Here is a 21,267-nt window from a genome sequence, read left to right as displayed (position 1 = left end):
GGCAGTATAAGCTAGAAATAAACTCCTGCATCTCTACAGGAGGCCCCAGCAGGCAGTTCTTTGCTTGTAAAGTGAGGGAGGAATTTAACTCTGGGAGGTCGGGGGAGAAAATGTATGAAGGAGGAAGGGAAATGAGTAGGCAAGGAGGTGGCTCTAGGAGAAGCAGGCTGGGGCAAAAAAAGGTCCCCCGGCTAAGAGAGCAGGCTGAGATGAAATGGGGAGCTGAAACGTCTACTTGGGATTTATGAAGTGTAGCTGTAGGGCTGAGTTAGAATTAGGGTTAGAGACCCCTATGCAGTCTTCAGCCAAGGCAATGAAAAAGAAATTTTAGCATTCTGAATATGGTTGGATTTATTCTATAAAATGTTGAAGGGAGTCAGGTCAGAATATGGTTTTATGTGGAGTCAAGACAGCCTGTTGGACAAGAGTGCTAAATCTGAATCGCATACATAGTAATACTTTTCAAACAAATCCATGAGGTATCGCATATCAAAAGCCTGGAAAACTAAAAGTCATACCTACGTGCCAGCAAACTGTACTGCTTGGACTTCATCATATGGAAATAATAGATAATATGCATAAAGATTCTGCCTGCCATTATTTCATCAGAGAAAGAATGTGAGGAAAATGAACGGCTCAGCAATAAGTGATTGGTTAAATAAATGATGATGAATACTTAGAGTTGAGTACTACCCACTCACCAAAAAATTACATTGCAGAGTCATTCATTCATTTGGCAAATATTTATTGAGTGCCTTCAATGTGGTCAGCACAGTTCTAGACACTGATGACTCAACTGAGAACAAATAAATATCTCTGCCCTCCTGGAATTTACATTATGGTGGAGAGAGAAAGACAATATCCAGGTAAACAAATAAGTAATATAATTCAGATGGTGATAAGTGCCAGGCAGAGTAAAGAAGGAAGAGATTGACTCGAGGGTAAAAGGTATGGCTGTTTTGTGAGCGTGTCTGGAAGGGTCTCATTGAGCACAGAACTGGCTACACTACAGGACAATGTGTCCTCTAGCCAGAAGCCTTCCTCTTTGGGGAACCAGGATCTCTATACCTGAGGAGCTCAGAGCTGAGAGGACAAAAAACACAAAGTCCCCAGTGTGTAACCAGAAGTGATGGTAGCAGGACCACTCCTACTCCCAGCCCTTGGTTCCTAGGTTCATTTATTCTGCCAATAGAGACAGTCATCATCTGAGGCGGTTGATTTATTAAAGTCGAGCACTGCATTCTCAAGGATAGCCCCCATCCTTGCAAGAACCTCCAAGCTGACGCTTTAGCTGTGAGTTCAACTCGTCCCATAGTTCTGCCAGGCTGGCAACTTCTGGCTGGTGCAATAGGTAATAGGACTGTGGATCCCATGGATCTAGAAAGTGGGTTGCTGGGTCTAATGTGATGATATCTGAGATTCTGTGGAGGCAGATCAAACACATTGTAAGCTTTCAGGATGCGCTCATGGCTGAGGTCCTGAGGGCAAATACATATTCCAAAAATATGTCTTTTCCCATCAAGACAATGCTGCCCTTTCCAAGGCAGAAGGGATTAACTTGCCTGAGGTAGACTGCGCTGTCTCTGGGATTCAGGACTTGTCTCTGCTACAGACAACTTGGCTCTATGAGACTGGTGAGATTGTGTAGGGATCCCTCATCCTAACCCAGGGCCACAGCAGAGCACTTCAGAAGCTTCAGTTCAGTTCAACAGACATTTCAGTTTTCTCTAACATCTCTCTACAACTGCTTCTTGACTAGGGAAACTTTTCTCTCCCAGCCCTTTCTTCACAGAGCCTTATTCTCATTTGCTTACTGCTCTTCTACTCTCATCCTCCGTCCTTGCCTTCATGGCTACCGTGTTCATACATTCGTTGTACCAGCACCACCGTGATGACAGATGGAGGCTGGTGTTAGCTGCTCCAGTTCTGCCTGCTTGGTTGCTGAGTTCCTCTTCCATGGTCTGTGTCTCTGGTGGGCATTTGTTAACATGCAGTATGAAGGTCATCTTATTCGGTAGCAGCTCATTCCCATGTCCACCTACCTGCCTTTACGCCTCGTCTCCTATCTTCTAATCTTTTTTCCTGCTAGGTTCTTAGCTGGCTGGTTAAGTTATTTGCCACTATCTCTGAGTCTGTATTGGGCTTCCCAGGTGGCGCAGTGATAAAGAACTCGCCTATCAAGGCAGGAGATGCAGGAGACATGGGTCCGACCTCTAGGTTGGGACCATCTCCCTGGAAGAGGAAATGGCAATCCATTCCATTTTTCAAAATCCCATGGGATTGCAAAGAGTCAGACATGACTGAGCACACAGCACTGAGTCTATATTCTAACCTAGGGCTGCTCTGTTTCCACACAAAGTGGGTGCTTTGGGGACAATTTTCTGCCATCCCTGGGGAAGGTGGGAGTACAGCAACTATCCCTTTTGCAGTTTGCACACACGTACTAGGCTGACTTTCCATGAACCAAAGAGGGCTTTTCCCTCCTTGGTCAGTGGGTATAAAGGGTTCCCAGAGGGCCACATGTGCGAGCTGAGGGTGCAGCACAGCGGTGGGTGGCCTGAACCCAGCCCACGCGTGCAGTGTGCTCCTGCTCCCAGCCTCACTCAGGCCTGATCCTGGATGTGCCATGGGCACCATGGGCTGATGCCTGCTGGGCCCGTTGGACCGTGTGACTGGGTGTCTGACTGGACCAGCACTAGAGGAGCTGCTCTGGTGGCCTGTTCACTCGGCATCCTGTAGTCAAGCAGTCCATCTCTACCAGGGCATGAGGCCAGGAACCGTTTTCAAAAGATATACAGTTCTCCCATGCAGAAGACATTCTCCGCTCCTGACCCAGAAACCCAGGGGCCGGGGTCATGACTCTTCCACCGGGGCCAGCCATAAACTCCCCAGGATGTCCTCTTCCACCGTGACTTCTCTGCAACCACAGGGGCTGCTGGAGGGTAGGGCCTGAGTGGCGGGGCCACTCACACCTCAGCCTGCACCCACTACAGAACTCGTTCTTAATTTCCACTCAAAGAATGTAGCTTTTTGTTTCATCTAATCAGAGCAGTGTTCACAGGTATGGAATATGCTCTCTCCAGAATCCAAAGAGGCTTCTGAGGTGTTATGCTTTCTTCTTTGTGGTGGGAGACATAAGATACAATAATTTTGCCTTTATTTTGGAGGGGACTAAGGTAGCTCAGCTGGTAAAGAATCTGCCTGTAATGTAGGAGACCCAGGTTTGATTCCTAGGTTGGAAAGATCCTCTGGAGAAGGAATAGGCTACCCACTCCAGTATTCTTGGGCTTCCCTGGTGTCTCAGACAGTAAAGAATCCACATGCAATGCAGCAGACCTCGGTTGGCTCCCTGGGTTGGGAAGGTTCCCAGGAGGGAATGGCTACCCACTTTAGTATTCCTGCCTGGAGAATCTCCCTGGACAGAGGAGCCTGGCGGGCTACAGCCCATGGGATTGCATACAAGTTGGACACGACTGAGCGACTAAGCACGCACACAAGGTGGAGAAGAGGAGAGTTAATAGAGCCCTAGGTCAAGATTGTAAACTGTTATCCATTCCACATGGATTTGAACTGGTTTTGATCATCTTTCCTTATAGAAATGGGAAAAAAATATGTGCCAGATCAATGGCCACATATCATGTAGGCAAGGCCTTGTTAATTTGCTGTAGCAAAGATAGCACAGCTGGCACAGCAACTGCAGTTGTGGCCACTGCACAGTTCAAGTCTGCAGTAGTCCTGTCATCCTCCAACATTTGCCTGGTTTTCTCAGGGGCCGGACTGATGAATTGAAAAGAGATGACAGCGCCCACCAACTCTGCATCCTTTGGTCTTAAATTACTAAAGACCAGCTGGGATGGGATTTTGGTTTTAATATATTATGTTAGCTGGGAGTAGGGGGTGGGATGCATGATTCAGAGCTTCCACTTGGCCTTCCCACCATGAGAGGTCTTATTCCAAAGGCAAAGAAACCAATACAGTGATTGTGCCAAATACAAAGTATATCTTCTCTTGATAGACATTTGGGGTAGGAGATGACCAACTGGGTGGGTCCATGGACCCAGTGGACCCATGATGAGTCAAAGCTAGGCCAGGATTCTGTTAATTACATGATGATGATGCTTCAGGTCTCTGGGTATTGTTAACTTCAATCCTGCAGGAGAAAGGCCTCTGAAGTATCGTCAATCAAGGAGGCAGTGCTCTTCTTCACAAGTGAAGGGGATGGGACTTCCCTGGTGGTCCAGTGGTTAAGAATCTGCTTTGCAATGCACAGGACCCAAGTTCAATCTCTGGTCAGGGGACAAAGATCCCACATGCCTTGGAGCAACTAAGTCCATACGCCTCGACTCCTAAGCCCATGCGCCACAACTAGAGAGTCCATGCACCACAACAAAAGATTCCACATGATACAAAAAAGACCTGATGCAACCAAATAAATAAATATATTTTTTAAAACAACAAGAGTGAAGGGGACATTTCTGCTAGTTTGAAGAGTTCAGAGAAACCTATGACCTAAGAATTTTGGTTCAACAATCCACAGGTCTCCATTGTTGCCAGGGACCCATACTTTCCTGGCCTATCTGCCTCTGTCAAGAATTCAAGTTTCTTTAGAGCTCTGTGAATTTTATGATTAACTCCTGGTCTTGGTCCTTAGCTTTCTGTAGCCTTTGGCTTTAGAAGACTAGAGTACTTTATCAGCAGCAACCAAGGAAGCCCTCTGACTTTCACTCTTACCAATTTAACTGTCAAATAATCATTCTCAGACTTTTACAGTTTTTTCCCAAAGCATCAGTTGAGCTTGACAAGAGCTACCCAGTTCCACCAGGCTTGTTATTTCTTTCATATTTATTAACACCAGATACTCTCACTAGCTGCTGCATTTTCTCCCACCAGTTTCCCATCCCAGAGTCCCTCCAGGGAAAGCCTTAACAATGCTCTGCTTCCTTGGACCAGGGCTTGTCTATGCTTCATCCACCACCACTCACGCGGTCCTCACTGCCAGCTAGGGGGTAAGTGATCCAGCTCCAGACTTCTACCTTAGTGTCTGCTTTCTCAGACCACTTCTAATACTAACTGTTATAGACCAGGTTCCCCAGAAAGAAAACCCTGGGACAAAAATTAGCATGTGAGGTTGACGAGGGAGCACTCTTGGGATTGGGTCTCTGGGAAGGAAGGGATGGGTTGGGCAGGACTGAAGAGAGAAGTGGGGCTGTGATGCAGTCCCAGCTGAAGGCCTCAACTTACCCCACAGGGAGATCTGATGCTGAAATAGCCATTCAAAAGTGATCAGAGTCAGGGCATGGGAGCCTGGCCTTTATACCCTTGCCTCTCACAGTCCCTGGAAGCCAGCGGCTGATGGAAGGGGCATGCCCTTGGGCAAGGGGAGTCCCTTCATCCAAGAGTTCTAAAGAGAGCTGAGGGCTCAGGGCTGTCTGCCAGCAGTCAACAGCTGGGTAAATAAGTCTTTAGTCCTAAAGGGGATCTGGGTGGTACATCACAGCATTGGTGCCAATTACTTTGGATGCACCAGAAAGATGTTCAAAATAGATTTAAAAATGAAAAAAAGGGGGTGTTATAAAAGAATATTGTCTATGTGATCATTAATATACAAGTATTAATGATGGTTCTGTCTTTGTGGTGATGGATTCTGATTTGTTTTTCTCTTGATTATCTACATTTTCTAACATTCCTTTAGTTGACTTCTTGTAAAATGGGGTGTTACTTTTAACTTTAAAATTTTCTGGAGATAAAATCAAACATTATATAAGAAATTAGAAATAAACTATTTGAAATTCTTCTTGTTATTTTAAGCTATTTCATCAAAAAGATTTAGGTTGTGACTTTTTAATTTAAGTAAGTAAATGCATAAAAGTGAGCTGAGGAACACGTTGTCTTTTACAATTAGTAAAAATAGTCACACTGTCCAGTCATTGCTAAACTGGAAGTTATATTGCTGCCATATTGTGGCTTTCATCTGGACACTCAAAAACTCTTAATGAGAAATTATTCTAAGTCCTATTTAGCTGATGGACAAAATGAAAAATAGAGAAGTAAAGATATCCAGCCAAAGCTGCACAGATTACTGGCAGAAAAGACACCCTCAGCTTCATATTTAGAACTCTGTTTTCTCATTATTCAGCAATCCTTTCTCCAAGTAAAGTTTAGGTTCAGGGCACTCAATATCCAGCTCACTTGCTCTAAAGTGGCCCTCTTAATTACTAGTGCTCATTAACTTTATGTGTCATTATTGGAGCAGGAGGTGGGGAGGGAGGTGGGAAATGTAAAGGAAATAGGAAGTAATAAATTAATTTCTAACCAGGGTCAGCTGTTCCCCAGAGCACAAAGCAATGGATGGTGGATTGCTCCAGGGGCTTATATTAGCACAAAAAGTTATTTTGACAAAGTTCATAGGAAGTGGGCAGAAAATTCTGTCCAAGATACAAAATATTCATCAGCTAAAAAAAACGGTGAAAAAATATCTGAGTTTAAATATTTCTCTACAAGTTTTTTCTTCTGTGTCTATTCTTTACAGAACAAGTTGAACCTAAAGCAGCCCCTAGGTAAATGGAATGAGAAGGTTTAATAAAAAGGAATCAGAAAGAGAGAGACAGAAACGGATCTCCAAGCAAACTTTCAGTTTGCTGGGTAGCTGGGACAGCATTTCAATTTTTATAGTCTCCTTCAAGCAGCCTTCAATCTGTTGGAGAGTCACATATTACTAGTCATCAGTAAATCAGTAATTCATTATTCGTCAGTTGAAAAGTAAATAAAACAAACCCATATGACACAGCTAATAGTAATTTGGTATATGAGATATATAGATACTCAAGACTTACAAGATTTTCTATGTAATCAGATGCTACAAACTTCACAGATTTTGTGGACAAGGACAAAAACACTTTCAAAAACTAAAGTTGATAAGAATAAACACAAAATACCTTAAACAAGTGATCAAGACTAACACCAAACCACCATTAAGAGCTTCCTGATGTGTTGCCAAGGAAAACATACTTACCTATGTAATATTCTTACCGAAGTTTCACCTGGACTGTTAGCAAGCCAAGTCCAAAATGTTGGATTAGACACTCACAGTGTCACTGTTATGAAGGAAAAAATAAATTCAAACGTGGGGATGGGGGACTATTCTAGATTAAAGTTAACTAAAATGGCATGACCACTAAATGTAGTGAGGGATATTTGAGGGGATCCTATATTTTTTAAAAGGGTTATCAGGTATATTTTTAATTGAGTCAACTTGAATATGGACTATATATTAGATAATATTACTATAGCAATATTTTATTACTTGTTTGTGATAATGGTGTTTTGGTTACAGAATGCCTTTGTTCTTAGAAGAGGTATGCTGATATATTTAGAGGTGAAATGTCATATATCTGCATAAAATGGTCATGAAATAAATGTCCACATATAAAAAAGAAATGTTTATACATGTATATATATATATATGTTTATATACACATACATAAGATATATACATATATAAAAATGTGTATGTGTATATATATATACATATATAGAGAGAATATGACAAATATGAATAACTGGTAAGTTTAGGTAAAGTACTATTCTTTCACTTACTCTATAGGTTTGACCTTTTTTTTCCAAAAAGAAATTAAAAAAAAAACTCAAAATGGAGGTGATTATTCATCAGTGGAAGTGATTATCCACCCAAGAAAGTGTAAGTGATTTTTATACACGGGGCATTTTGCACCGCATTTTCCCCACTATGTCCTTGAATCACAAGCAGAAAGTTAAAAAAAAAATCCTCAGGTTGGAGCCCTTTTCAAAGAATTAATGTTGAAAGTGATGTCAGTCTTTTAATTTTCACTCTTTGGTCAAAGGTAATATATTTCAAACAACTTCTAACTCTATATGAAATTCTGTCTATCAGATATACTGTTATGATTTCTTTTTATTTTAAAGGAATTAACAAACTTTGAGCTTCAGTTGCTTCCTCTAGGGACTATGGAAGGAGATTTTTAGCAATACATAGTTTATAATCAAAAGCAACTTATAATTTGGCTATAGAAGTCTAATGGCAACCCACTCCAGTATTCTTGCCTGAAAATATCCCATGGACAGAGGAGTATGGTGGGCTGCAGCCCATGGGGTTGTAAATAATCAGACATGACTGAGTGACTGAGCATGCATGCATGGAAGTCTAAATTTTATTTATTTATTTTTTCCATTTTTTAAAAAATTTATTTTAATTGGAGGCTAATTACTTTACAATGTTGTGGTGGTTTTTGCCATACATTCACATGAATCAGCCATGGGTGTACATGTGTTCCCCATCCTGAACCTCCCTCCCACCTCCCTCCCCATCCCATCCCTCAGGGTCATCCCAGTGCACCAGCCCTGAGCGCTCTGTCTCATGCATTGAACCCGGACTGGTGATCTATTTCACATATGATAATATACATGTTTCAATGCTATTCTCTCAAATTATCCCACCCTCACCTTCTCCCAGAGTCCAAAAGTCTGTTCTTTACATCTGTGTCTCTTTCACTGTCTTGCATATAGGGTCATCGTTACCATCTTTCTAAATTCCACATATATGCATTAATATACTGTATTGGTGTTTCTCTTTCTGACTTACTTCTCTCTGAATAATAGGCTCCAGTTTCATCCACCTCATCAGAACTGATTCAAATGCATCCTTTTAATAGCTGAGTAATATTCCATTGTGTATATGTACTACAGCTTTCTTATCCATTTGTCTGCTGATGGACATCTAGGTTGCTTCCATGTCCTGGCTATTGTAAACAGTGCTGCGATGAACATTGGGGTACATGTGTCTCTTTCAAGTCTGGTTTCCTCACTGTGTATGCCCAGCAGTGGGATTGCTGGGTCATATGGCAGTTCTATTTCCAGTTTTTTAAGGAGTCTCCACACTGTTCTCCATAGTGGCTGTACTAGTTTGCATTCCCACCAACAGTGTAAGAGGGTTCCTTTTTCTCCACATCCTCTCCAGCATTTATTGTTTGTAGACTTTTTTATAGCAGCTGTTCTGACCGGTGTGAGATGGTGCCTCACTGTGGTTTTGATGTGCATTTCTCTGATAATGAATGATGTTGAGCATCTTTTCATGTGTTTGTTAGCCATCTGTATGTAGAAGTCTAAATGTTAAACCATGGAATAAATATCCAAGACTAGTACTATATTTAAATACATTTTCTAATTTATGATGCTACAGAAAAATAATTAGATTTGGTTGAACATATGAACTTGACATTTTATAGAAAAACAGTTAAGTAGAGGTAATTTTGTACAGTTCAACTACACATTTTCTATTTACCACACAGGCCCAATTATAATATGAGGTGCTTTTATTTGTTCAAAAAAATTATTCTTCTAAAAAGAAAGCACTTATTGAAGTCATTGAAAGTTCTCTTAACTTATAGGGAGCTCTTTAACTACTCTATTTTGAGCAATAAAATATTTTGTGAGAAAAACACATTCACCTGAACAGACCCTGACCATTGCCTACTTTGGGTGTTTTTGCAGTTACCTGGCAGGACCAGGTTTTTTTTTTTTAATTAAAAAAAATATGGAGGTAGGAGAGGGGTTCATGATGGGGGACATATGTACACCCACGGCTGATTCATGTGAATGTATGGCAAAAACCACTACAATATTGTAAAGTAATTAGCCTCCAATTAAAATAAATAAATTTACAAAAAAAATGTTAGTAGATCTAGTAGCTGTTCAAAAGAGGTTGATCCCACAATTGTAAATGTTCATTTTATTTTGCTTCATTTTATTTTTATTTATTTAGTTGTGGTGAAATACACATAACGTAAAGTTTACCATCTTAGCCATTTTAAGTGTACAGTACAGTAGCATTAAGCATATTCACGCTGCTGTGCAACCACCCATCTCCAGAACAACTTTTGTCTCATAAAACTGAAACCCTGGAATCTTTTAAATCAGAACTTCTCTTTCCCCTTTCTCCAGCCCCTGGCAACCACGATTCTCTCTGTCTATTCTAAGTACCTCATGTATGTGGAATCACACAATATTTATTCTTTTGTGACTGGTCTACAAGCTTCCTTCATTATAGCATGTGTTAGAATGTCTTTCCTTTTTAAGACACAATAATGTTCCATTGTGTGTATATATATATTTACACCACATTTGTTTATCCATTTATCCTTCAATGGATATTTGGGCTGCCTATACCTTTTGGTTATTTTGAATAATGCTGCTATGAACATGGGTGTAAAAATTTCTCTTTGTGATCCTGCTTTCAATGCTTTTGTGTGTGTACCCAGGAGTGGAATTGCTGAATCATATGGTAATTTTATCTTTAACTTTTTGAAGAACTACCATGCTCTTTTCCACATCATCTGTACCATTTTATATTCCTACCAAGAGTGTACAAGAGTTATAATTAGAAATTGGAACCACATCTTCCCTAACATTTGTTATTTTATGGCTTTTTTTGCTTTTGTTTTTTTTGATAGCAGCCATCCTAATGAGTGTAAGGTGATTGATTTTATTTTGAACAAGATTTTTAAAACATCATTTAAATTATCACATTACAAGATCACAGATATATATCTTTGAAAAGATTGTGGGGGAAAACTATTATTAAATAAACAGGCTTACAAGAAAATTTATAATGACAACATCAGTTCTGAATTTCAAAATTGACAGAATATGCTCTGAAAACTGTATTGGAGGAATAAAAAGATGGCTCTATGAAGAAAGCAACACTAATGCCAAGGTTGCCCATGAAGAATGTGAATAAAATTGCTTCATGAAATGTGTAAGTAAAAAGAAGCGATATTTCTAAATTAATATTTTATGCATATAATGTTAAATATGTGTGTGTATCTAGATTAATAAACCATAAATAGGCAAATTGCCTGTTTTAATTATATCCTGTTTTAATTAACCTCTGAAACGGGTGCAGACAAGGGTCTCAGAGTTTGCTGCTCTCTGAAACAAAACAAAACCCACACACACAACAATGAAAGAACTAAGGATGTATATGCTTAGCTCAATAAACAAGTACTGAGTACATAGTATATGTATACTAGGGCTTAAGTTCAATTCAAGGAATATAAAGCTAAGCAGGACACAATCATAGAGAGCTGATGAAGGTAGCAGTTCCACTGAGCACCGACTATGTGCCAGGCATGTCCCTGAGAAGTTTATGTGAGTCAGTCCAAGTAATCCTTGAAGCGATCCTGACCAGGACCTAGGAAGCCCTGCATGATCTGGCCTGAGGTGCCCTCCGAATCATTTCTTAGCACTCTCCCCATGGCCTTTCCCCTTCAGCCACACTGCTCTTGGATTTCCCGACCACATCAAGGACATTCCATCCTCAGGGTCTTTGCACTTCCTGATCCCTCTGTCCAGTGTGCCCTTTCCCAAGATATCTGCAAGGCTCCATCCTCACCTTCTTCAGGTCTTTCCTCAAAGGTCACCATATCAGAGAAAGCAAAAAGAAGCATTCCACCACCCTGCTGAGTGGCTAAATATTCTGGATTCCAAGTAAGACCCATTAATGCCTAGCCCATCCTTTTTACTAAGACCCAAAGTCATCCAAAATTAGATGTTTCCACTAAATTTTCACTTTTTCCCTAAACCATCATTTACTTATCATTTAGCTAATATCTTGATCAAAATAGATTTAAATCAAATTTATGATGTCATCACTTGTATTCCTGGCTGTTCCAAGTTGATGGGGGCTCCGTGGCATAAGGAAGTCCCTTGTCATAGTCACTGAGAATTTCAGTGACACCAATGGCTGATGGATTGCAAAGCTGTGAAAAATGTATTCTTAGAGAAGCTTCTATGTTGTTGTTGTTGTTGTTGTTTACTGCATGATTTTGTTAATTTGGAAATGTCCAGAATGTGCAAATCTATAGAAACTGAAAATAGCTTCATGCTGGCTGGGGAATGCGGGAGTTGGGTGATGAGAGCTGGGGGTACCAAGTTTCTTCTTGGGCTAATGAAAATGTTCTAAGACTGATTGTTGTGACAGTTGCACAACTCTGTGAATATATCAAACACTATTGAATTTTATACTCTAAATGGGTGAATTTTATGGTATGTGATTTAGAGCTCCACAAAGCTGCTTTTAAGACTTAGGAGTGTCTGCCTGGAGTTCCCAGCTGAGAGTGAGGTGGTGAGCTGGGCTCAGTGGGCGGAGTCCTGGGGTTGCTATCCTGCCACAGGCATGGGGGTGGGGGCAAGGATTTGTCATCTCAGGCTTACAGGGACATTTTTATTATAACACTCCATCTTTAAGCAACTGAAGAGTTGCTCAACAAAGTTACCATTTCTCTGTCTTTTTTTCTCTTGTTAGAAGAATATTTTCTTCTAATATAATATTTATAATATAATATTTATAATATAATATTCTTCTAATATAATATTCTAATATTTCTTCTAATATATTCCTATTGGAATAATAAGAATAAAAGAAAGAACAAAGTCTGCGTCACATAGCAAAGTAGTGGAAAGTCACACTATTTTTTGGAAGCAAAACAAGGAGCATGGAGGACCTGAGTGGATATGATGTTGTGGGCGATGATGGGGATGAGGGGTTGAAAGAAAGTTGGATGTCCGACAACCAAGATAGAGTCTTGACTTTATTTTTCCTAACAAAGAAACAAGTGGCAGTTACTTTGACCTTGTGGGGATATTTCAAAGATCACAAGTAAAAAATTTACAGTACAGAAATATGGAACCATAGAAGAAAATCAAAGAAGAGCACATGACTTTCAGTGGCTTGCAAGAAAAAAGATAAAGGAAGCAAGGAGACAAAATGAGCTACACCAGAGAGTTGGGGAAAAAATATATATAATGCTTTTACAAGTCTATCAAAGGGAATAAAACCACCAAAGGGAAGTGTACCATTAAATAGAGGAGGAAGAAATGAGATGAAAATCCAAACTATTAAAATACTTAACAGACCACACCGCAAACCAAAAGCTCTTGTGCTCATTAGAATTGTCTAACAGTATCTTTTTCTCTAATTATTGAGATCTCAAGGTTGACCATTAGGGAATTGAATTCAATGTGATTACAATTTATTCATTCACCATTTCCCTCCACTAAAGTCTAGTTTGGAGCTGAGTTAGCTTCAGATCAGGTTACCCACTATGTGAGTCTGGGAGGCACAGCCCAAAGGCACCCAGTCCTGCTTCTGTTCTTTCCAGAGGCTATCTTTCCCCCAGCCCACCTCCCCACTTCTCTACCTTCTCCACATTTCTCCCCACACACATCTGCAGATAGGATTTCACAGCTATCACTGAGTGCCCGCTAAGTGCAGGGCACTGTGCTAGGTCTGGAAAACCCCAAGAGTGAACAAAACAAACAACTTCCCTGCCTAACACAGAATTACATGGAAACAGAGACATTAATCAGATGATCACACAGGTTATATTATAAGTCGTGATAAAGGAGCACTGTGAGAATGCACCTGGTGAGGTTCAGTCTAGCCTGGCAGGTCAGGGGAAGCTTCCCTGAGGAATTAAGATCTATGCTTAGAAAGGACAAGTAATAGGGGTTTGATTCAGGGGTGGGGGTGGGACTTGGAAAGAGTATTCCAGGCAGTGGAAACAGCTGGTACAAAGGCCCTGAGACCAGGTGGAATGTGGTACAGTTGAGGACTACAAGAAGGCTAGAGTGCAGATAGCAGGAAGGAAAGTGCCACAACACAAGATCACAGAGGTGAACTAAGGTCCAACAAACCAGGAGTTTGTAGGCTGTTTTATGGAGTTGTGCCTATTCCAGGAATGGTCAGGAAGGGTTTTTAAGGGCCAGCGGGTGCTTAACCCCCGAGGAGGGAGTGGTCCCTGAGTCCCTGGGATCATGGCACCACGGGTAAGTCAGGATGGCTCCCTGATGTTAGTCAAGCTATCTCTGAGCAACATCATAAAAGGTGGTCCCCTCACTATGTGCTTTAAAACACCAAGCACAGTTTCTGGTCTCCAGGTTTTTTAAATTAAGCTGCAAAAGAAAGAGAAGTTTTTGCTGAGGAAGACAGAAGTGAAAAGAGTGATCAAGCTGTACCAGAGACTTGGCTGTGATGTTTTTTAAACTAACACAAAGCATCAAGCTCTCTGCAGTGCATGCGTGCTCAGTCATGTCCGACTCTGTGATCCCATGGACTGTAGCCCACCTGGTTCTTCTATCTATGGGATTTCTCAGGCAAGAATACTGGAGTGGGTTGTCATTTCCTCTCCTGGGAATCTTCCAAACCAAAGGATCGAACATATGTTTCCTGCTTGACAGGCAGGTTCTTTTACCACTGAGTCACCTGCAAAGTCCCTAGCTGCAGAGATTAGACCTTCTATCTTCAGGCCAGAATCAGCATCTAGGAGGAGGCAAGGGAGGCTCCCAGGTGCAAAATTTAAGGAGGCACTTATTCTCAGGGGTATGCATGTACATAGTGGGCCCCTGAGACTGGTGCCTCCTTAAGGCTTGCACCCTAGTGTCTGGCTGGACCATTCAGCAGCACGTGCAATGCTGAAGACTCTAAGACGAGTAGGCAGCAAGTGACCCTAGGCCAGGGCTGGACAGAGGCCTGAAGATGAGGAGAACAGGCCAACCTGGTTGGGGAACACTTTCTGGAATTCAGCCTTTGCGGGTGTCCTGCTGTCAATTCTGGACAAGTGAGCCTGAGCCAGGTAAAGAGCCAGGGATCCCACAAGTAGCTCTGGTGTGCTGCACTCTGCACACAGCAGTGACCTGTGTAGGCACTGGTCAATCAGAGACAGTTCAGCTGACTTACTTGTCTAGGAATTCAGACAGTCGATTGCTGATATAAAAACAGCTCCACCTGTGTTAGCTGAGCTTTGTTTCATCAACACTGTATTCATTTCAATCACATCTCAACAACACACAGGCTCCCACTATTTTATGTGAAGAGAAACAACATGGTAATTCTGTTGATCCAATCTCTCTTTTTCCATTTCCCTGTCATCTCACCACTCATATTCTCCTCCATCCCTCTTAGTTCCTCTCCCCATCCCCTAACATAGCTTCTACGTGCCCTAGTGACCATGACAAAGCATGGAGGATGGTTTCATTTGTGGCCAAGTTAAAAAGCCCTCTGCAGGTCCCACCAGAGCCCTGGCTGTGCACAAAGATGACAGATTCCCAAAGTGCAGACTATCTTCATAAAGGAGTTTGACCCTGGAACCCTGTTCCATTTCATCTTTCTTCTGTCTATTGCTTTGTCTGGACTTTTGTTCCCTTTTGCCTTGAAAAGTGCAATTATTCCACAGCGACTGATTTCCCTGGTAGAGGATAGAAAGGCCGTTATTAATTTGTCCTTGCGTTAATATACTTCATTTCCTTTCATCTTTATTACCCATCTATATCTTCCTCAGAGGTCTTGTTTACATAAAACAGGACTCTTGGATGCAGAAAGTGCTTAATGAGTCTCAGCATAACCACTACAGAGCAAACACGGTACACTCACCCTTTATAATTATGAATCATTTGCCTGTATTAAAAAAACGTCTTCAGCGAATGGTGCCAGGCAGCTTCTTTCGAGATTTTTTTTTATTACTATAAAGATCAGCCGTAAACTAAATTATGAGCTTGGTCTATGACATTCTGGCATTAAAGCTCTAAGAGTGAGGGCATATATATTGAACTATGCTCAGATTATAGGCTTGAATAATTTGATTCTTCTTACTCTCACAAGTCCCTCCTTTCCTCCCTTCTTCCCTTCCTTCCTCCTGTCTCCCTCCCCTCCTCCCTCCCTCCTTTACTCCCTTCCTTCTTATTTTAGCCATTTGCGCACAGAGCACTCACTACACAAAGAGAAGTAAGACTTCAGGGGCATTAGCCCCCTCAAACCTACTTACATCCTATTTACTCACCAAAGGATCTCTGCTTCAGCAAGTTTGATATGAAAGCCTGAGTTGCTGCCCAGTGGATTTCCCTCTGAGACTGTAGCATGAGCAAAGAGCTGGGAACAAGTAGTTCGGTTTTAATAACTAATTATTGAGCTCCTACTATGCACCTTGAATAGTGTAGGCATTATTCAAGCCTGTAATCTGAGCACAGTTCAATATATATGCCCTCACTCTTAGAGCTTTAATGCCAGAATGTCTTAAGTGTTGATGAAAACCAGATGTGGGAGTAATTAATCCTGTCCTGATGTGGTGAGAAAGCCTATGGAGTTTCAGAGATATTTGACCTGGGCTTTGAAGGATGACTAGGAGTTTGCTAGATAGATAAGGAGAAAGGTCACGTTAGACAGAAGGTCCAAGATGATAAAGACAAGGAAATGTGAGCGCACACCAGGGTCTGGGATGGTTGACGTATAGGGATTCTAGAAAGGCATGACTGGATTGGAAGATGAAACTGGAAATTAGTGACAGATGGCTTGTGAAAGGACACACGGTTCATTGGGAAATTCAAAAGCAATAATGGGGACAATTCATTCTTTCACAGACTTTTTTCTGAATGCCTTTTACATAAATGGCATGGAACTAGGTTCTAGAGTGAAATAGAAAATGTGGCCCTTGCTCTTCAAGGGTTCACAGTCTCCCTGAGAATACAGAGGTACATAAGTAACCATACCTCCAGGCAAAATGAGAACAAGGGAGCTACCGGAGATATATAAAGAAAGCTAATGAGTGGGAGCAATGAATGCCATCTGGGAAAGCTTCAAGAAGGGTTGACTGGTGAGAAATACGTTTGGGGTATAAAGAATGATATAAAACAAGGGCAAGAACATTCCAGGCAAAAGGAATCACCTGAACAAAATAAACAGTATGTGAGAGATCAGTCTGTATTTAGGAGAAGGTAGTGTATAGAGGCTGGCTTTGAGGAAGAACACAGTTATAGAAAGATGGGTTGGGATGAGTTTAAGGGAAGCCTTGAATGCCTTAACAAGAAGTCTAGGTTTTATCTAGTAGAAGATAGAGATCAATAGAAGGTTACTTAATAGTGATGTCATATCAAAAGCATAGTACAGGCAAATATATTTCATCTTGAGAAAATACTCTTTTAATTTAGCAATGGCTGCCAAAGATATTGTCTTGGGAAGGATTCTGGGCTCAGTGAGGAAGAAATGGATTCATTTATCCATTCAGTTATATAACCAGCCTAAAGGGTATGCCTTCTTCTTGAATTGTAGAGAACCTCTGGGAAAACAATGGTTTAATTGTCTTTGGGCATATCTCCCTTTTACTCATCTCAATAAGATCTCAGGAATAGTGGAGCAACATTCATCAGAGACTTTTAATAAGAAAGAAATCCTACCCTAATCAACTCAATAGCAGAACTGAGACATCATTAGTTAATAAGACTGGCCTAGTCCTTTGAAGTTCAAAAGTACCATAAACACACTACAAATTGTTATTAGGAACCAGGGGAGAGACATCTTTCCAGAACCCAACATAAAAGACCAACTAGTAGGTGTGAAGGTTCTCTAGGCAGCACTCCCTTTACCCCGTTCACTACAAGTTCTCACGGCGCTGCTTTGCCGATGCCAGGGCAGCTCTGCTTCTCCTGACTGTGAAACATGGGGAATAAGCAGGGTCAGCTGGCTTCAGAAAACACTAGCATTACTTGACAGAGACAAAGAGAAAAACAATCCGGATCGGTTGGGATACCTTGGGGCTCAGACGGTAAAGAATCTGCCTGCAATGTAGGAGACCCAGGTTCAATCCCTGGGTCAGGAAGATCCCCTGGAGAAGGGAATGGCAACTACTCCAGAATTCTTGCCTGGAGAATTCCATGGACAGAAGAGCCTGGTGGGCTACAGCCCATAGGGTGACAAAGAGTCAGATATGACTGAGCGACTAAACAACAATAATAGAACCTAAAACCAAGACTTTGGTGATGATGTGTCAATGTTGGTTCATCAACTGTGACAAAAATTCTGAGAAGGGGTCGGTTATTCATTGGGTTCATTGGGCTCCCAAAGAGTCTAAGGCAGAAATAAGTTAAAGAACTTCTCCCTGTTCTCACATCCTCAGGGATGACGTCTCCTCTCTCCTTCTTCTCCAGCAGGCAGGCTTTCTTCCTCCATGTTCCCCTTCGAAAACCTCTCATGCCTCTTTTTTCACATAAAGTGATCTGACTTTGTCCCAGTCTATCTAAACTTGCATGCTTAATACTTTACACTGAGGTTGAGGAATTTATTAGCAAATAAAAGATTCTCTGGTTATCAACATCCATCCTCCTTAAAAGCAGTAGGGATTATACATAACATTTTTTTTTCCTGTCCTATGTTCAAACTAAAAACTAGAGATTTATTATATGTCCAGAACAGAAACCAGACGATTTTACATTTCGCCAAATTCCAAAAAGAGTAAAGTGGGATAACTGCAGTTGCATGACACCATCCTTCTAATTTTTTTCCAGGGATATTTGTATGCCCTTTGTAGAAAGGTACCTGGAAGTTTGTGGCTTGCCCGTTCCTTCATTCACTTCCACCTCCATCTGGAGCACCCCTTTCCCATCCTACTGGCCTTGTCCATCTGTCTGTTAAGTAACATCTCTTCTAGGAGATGTTTTTCAGCTAACCCTTCAGGTACCATCTCCTCTGTATGGACCCAACACTTATGTCTGTGTGTGCTCAGTTGCTATGTCGTGTCTGACTCTTGTGACTCCACCAATGGACTGTAGCCCACCAGGCTCCTCTGTCCATAGGATTTCCCAGGCAAGAATACTGGAGTGGGTTGCCATTTCCTACTCTAGGGGATCTTCCCAACTCAGGAATCGAACCCATGTCTCCTGTATTGCAGGCAGATTCTTTACCACTGAGCCACGGAGGAAGCCCCTAAATATGTATTATATCATATTATAATTGTTTAGTAATAATAGTTAAGACTTATTAAGTATCTACATGGTAGATATGTATATATGCCAGGCACTATTTTTCCCCACCATCTCAACAGTGGTTCATTAAATATTTAACATGTGCCATGTTATAATAGGACTTTATAAACGATATTCACAATAACCCTAATGATATTGCAGTCATCCCTAGTTCACAGATAAGGAATTTGTGACCCACAAAGATTACATAATATTTCAAAGGTTACACAAATTTGTTCAGCTTAACTTTAAATTCCATCAACATCTAAAGTTTGAACATTGAGTATTTTATGACATTTAGGAATTATTGTTAACTGTTCTTTTAAGTGTGATAATGGTATTATGATTAAATTATTTTTTTAAAGTTCTTATCTTTTAGCAATACATTCAGAAACATTCACTGATTCAAAAAAAAAAAATCAAAAAGTCAAGTCAGTAAGTCTTATCAGTCCCAAAGGACTACCCAGTGTAGAACCCCAGGGTCACTGCAGCTTAGAAAGAAACAAACCAGTGGCCAGAGCAGGGTCTTTCTCTAACAAGCTTTGTGACCTTGGATGAGTCACTTCACTCCTTCCTTTCATAGATGAAGGAGTGGGGCATGATGATTTCCAGGGCCCTGTTAAACAGGCCGATTCTCAGACAAGGTGATAATTATTTACCTCTGGCTTCAGAACATTTCGATAGTTAATGGTGGTTCTTTAATGAGTGGAGACTGTAGTCAGATATACAATCTGTCTAGGTTTAGACATTAACTTAATCAAGAAAATATTCTCTTATTAACCCTTTCTTAAAATTAAATATTTCATAGATGTCTAATTTATAAAACCTTTAAAGAGAGTTGCTCTGGTTTAAATGATAGCCGAGAATCCCTTCCAAATGGCAAGCTATGAAAACCCACTTGTCTATACTGTCCAGAAAGTGTTTTAATGATTTTTATTTATTTACTAATTTAATTCTCATATCTGTATAAGATGGATACCATTGGAAGATGAGAACTCTGAGGCACAGATAGGTTAAGAAACTTGTCCAGTGTCATGAATATAGAAAGGTGCCTAAGGTGGGATTCAAACTGGGGCAGCCTGGTTCTAAATCTGTACTCATAGCTGCTACACTATACATGTCCCTCTCAATGTGGCTATACATTTATCTTCCATTAAACTGCAGGCTCCTTGGAAAGGACAGGGGTATGTGACTTTGTATTCCTCCTGCCCATCCTATTGTCTACTCAAGCATAGGTGTTCAGTGAATGTGTGTAGAATGAATGAAATTTATTGGATACTTTTCAGAGGTTAAATCAAAGCTCATTAAATTTTATGGATATGAATGTATGGGAGAGATCAAACTAGGTTCTTTATTTTGAAGATGAAAAGGTAAGCGATTTCCCCAGGACCAGCTGGTTAGTAGCAGAACCCGAAGAGAGACCTAGGTCTCTTGACTAGTAAATCATTAAAAGCATAAAAATCATAAAGGGATTGGATTAACAAATGCTGGTATCTTTTTCCTTTTTAAAGCTGTTCTTTTTCTAGTCATGGGATGGTGATGATTAAGGTAGTGAGAAAACTGTCCTGGCCATGGCAGAGATGGTGAGGACCGTAGGGTTGGCTTTAGGGTTCTTTTGCACCCCAAATACCCTTATATGGCAACATATGGCAACTACAAAGTGTCTACTTGCCAACATGATCACTTACAATATTGCCTGATTCCCTCAAGTCATTTCTTTCTCTCATAGCGCTTGAGCTAGGAGACTGCAAACTAGAGCTTCAGCCCCATTTCAGACCCCCAAACAAACAGGATATAATTAAAGAGTCCTAATTCCATATTCAGATGGCTTAAGTCAATATGTATGTCTAGTCCTTTTCTAACCTGGTTCTTTCTTTTATTTTGAGACCAAACCGTCACACATAGCGCAATTCTGATTGGACTCTTGTTCTTTCCTTATGGCCTAAGATACAGACTGGATAATCAGCTTCTGCAAAACACAGGACAAGAAACCCCTGGCTCACATTCTCCCCCTGCCCACGCCTCCATGTCAACAGACATCACTAATTATCACAGTAGCCTTTCTTCCCAAGCCTGGAGGTGGCTTCAGGATCGTTCTCTAGGAAGCCCCTGCCCTCAAGAGGAAACCTATTTGCCACAGGCTTTATTCCTTTAAGGGTCTGTCATTTGCTCCATTCTGGTTTCTCTCCCCTGAAGGAAGAGGGGTTCTTTCAGTTTCACGGGTCTTGCTGCCTATCAGATGACATTCCTGAGATCCATCTCTGCGGAAGACACAGACTGTCTGCCCTTCCCTGAAGGAGTGATTTAGCAGAGATCATTTGGGGTCAAAGCCAGAGGAGAACATATACCTCACTCAGAATCCAATGAATGTTAGAGATGTGTATGCAGTACAGGAAGGATAAAAAGAAAAATGTATTAGCAAGGCCAGAGAAAGAAACTGAGGAA

The 21,267-nt window shown here is 41.1% G+C and overlaps 1 protein-coding gene across 14 annotated transcripts in view; it reads right to left on the bottom strand.

Annotated features, from left to right (window-relative positions):
- LOC145531651 (uncharacterized) overlaps nucleotides 1-21,267 on the bottom strand; it is a 213,527-nt gene that overhangs the window by 62,592 nt on the left and 129,668 nt on the right. For 3 of the 14 annotated variants that reach the window (XR_014072804.1, XR_014072717.1, XR_014072770.1), the window contains 3 exons: nucleotides 10,890-10,962; nucleotides 7,013-7,094; nucleotides 729-1,421 (listed from right to left, as the gene is read on the bottom strand). The exons of 3 other annotated variants lie outside the window; for them this stretch is intronic. The gene's annotated coding sequence lies outside the window, so the exon portion shown is untranslated. Of the gene's footprint in view, nucleotides 1-728; nucleotides 1,422-6,249; nucleotides 7,095-10,882; nucleotides 10,963-21,267 lie in introns of those variants that run through there. 8 more of the 14 variants (XR_014072719.1, XR_014072745.1, XR_014072698.1 and 5 more) reach the window with 5 other exon arrangements.

Source organism: Giraffa tippelskirchi, chromosome 1 (genome assembly GCF_054371585.1).
Source record: "Giraffa tippelskirchi isolate mGirTip1 chromosome 1, T2T-mGirTip1v1.2.pri, whole genome shotgun sequence".
Classification (NCBI taxonomy): domain Eukaryota; kingdom Metazoa; phylum Chordata; class Mammalia; order Artiodactyla; family Giraffidae; genus Giraffa; species Giraffa tippelskirchi.
This window is presented reverse-complemented; position numbering and strand designations above follow the sequence as displayed.